The sequence below is a fragment of the Sinocyclocheilus anshuiensis genome, unplaced genomic scaffold (assembly GCF_001515605.1).
Source record: "Sinocyclocheilus anshuiensis isolate Anshui unplaced genomic scaffold, SAMN03320099.WGS_v1.1 scaffold2193, whole genome shotgun sequence".
NCBI classification, from domain to species: Eukaryota; Metazoa; Chordata; class Actinopteri; order Cypriniformes; family Cyprinidae; genus Sinocyclocheilus; species Sinocyclocheilus anshuiensis.
The window spans coordinates 59210-61010 of record NW_015552697.1 but is presented as its reverse complement, the minus strand read 5'-3'; the positions used below and the strand labels follow the sequence as shown (position 1 = coordinate 61010).

Sequence of the window (1801 nt, the reverse complement as noted above, 5' to 3'; positions counted from 1 at the left end):
AGTAAATCATAAACCCTATTCGCACGGGATTAGTATTACCTGGTGACCTCCAGTCATTTGTAATAATTGCGGAGGTTGTCTGTGATCTTAATCCCGTGCGAATCGGTCATGTCTGTAATTTGTAAAGTATAAATTCCTCCGCAAATGACCTCGCCAAACACGCCAAACACCGAGGTCCTGTGATAATATTAGTCCCGTGCGAATCGGCATCGCTGTGATTTTTGGCGGGTTTGGCGGGTCGCATATAATTTTTCGAGGTTTTTGTTTGCTGCGCGCCTTTTTATCCATCTTTCGCGAAGAATGGAGCTGCGTTAAGCTGAAAAGGTTTTGAGGTTAATGTGTTACAAATAAATCAAGCATAAAGCTTGAGATATTATTTTATCCTGGTGAAATGTAAATGACACGGGGCACGAAACTATATTAGTTTCTTTTTTTTAAATCCATCTAACCGGACCATAGAACGGGACTCTTAAAGCCTTGACATCGTATCCGGGAGACAAGTCGGTAAATTCGAGTAAAATCACAGGCTTCACTTATCCTGTGCGAATGCACCACACGAAATTCAGATGCGGGGGAGGGGGGGCCTGGGTCCCCAGAGATAGATAGATAATACTAATCCCGTGCGAATAGGGCTTTTGACGGTTAAAACAATGAGAAACTTATTGGATACATAAATTGGATGCTCTCTCATATCCTGGTCTCAATGAAGATATTGATTTTTCTCCATTACTGTAATTGTTAGATTTGATTGTAGGTGCTTTTTATTGGTATTTGTTCGATTGTTATATGTATATATGTGTGTGTGTGTGTGTGTATATATATATATATACGTTGGTGTTTTTAATATGTAGCCCTGTCTTATAATGAAAGGCTTTTTACTTTGCTTGCTATGTGAGTGCCTGAATGTGGATTTTATTTTATTTTTTGCAATGGGATCCACTTTTTGTTTTTGCCAGTTTGTTCCCTCTCTGGAGCACCCATAGTCTTGCTTGTGATTACCTGATGCACCCTTGGTCAAGATTTTTTTCTCTGACTATTAAGAAAAATATTCTATTCAGGCATTGCAGGGGTTTATAATAGTCTACTTAAGTAATTTTACTTGATTACTGTACTTAAATGAATAGTTAATAAAAAAAATGAAAATTATCCCATAATTTAATCACCCTCAAGCCATCCTAGGTGTATATGCCTTTCCTCTTTTGGATGAACACAATCGGTGTTATATTAAATAATATCTTGACTCTTTCCAGCTTTGTAATGGCAGTGAATGGTGCCAGAGTTTTTGTAGCTCTAAAAAGCACTCCATCCATCATAAAAGTAATCCATACGACTCCAGTTAATGAATGCCTTCTGAAGCGAAGCAATGTTTTTTTTTTTTTTTACTTTATAAACTATTAATATATTATAGGATTAAATTTTAGCAGCAGAGATTAGTTGCATAATTAACAAGTAACCTTTGGAACAATCTTGTTGGGAACAGGCCACCAGCTCGTGGAGTTCCAGGCGAAGCTCCTGGTGTGTCAGTGGAAGCAGAAAATGAAGGCCGGCGCATGAAGGCAAAAGGAACACCTGCAGACCTGCAGTGTGTAGGGCTCTACTTGCAGGTGGCTGACTTTGATCTGGATCTCCGTGGATCTCATAATGACTGCAATGTGAAAGACTGATGGTGCAAAATCGTCCTGTTGGCTTTGGGAATATTGCTGTGTTTGCATCATCTGTAATGTACAGACTACTGCCATTGACCTGTTTAATTGGATATAATGATGCATGATTTGTTTACATGATAGAACACCATAAAAGT

At 38.6% G+C, this 1801-nt stretch overlaps 1 long non-coding RNA gene across 1 annotated transcript in view; it reads left to right on the top strand.

Annotated features, from left to right (window-relative positions):
- LOC107667693 (uncharacterized) overlaps window positions 1-1575 on the top strand; it is a 25129-nt gene extending 23554 nt beyond the window's left edge. The window contains exon 3 of the long non-coding RNA XR_001631808.1: window positions 1564-1575. This is a non-coding gene — a long non-coding RNA (uncharacterized LOC107667693). The remainder of the gene's footprint in view (window positions 1-1563) is intronic.
- Window positions 1576-1801: the final 226 nt, after the last annotated feature.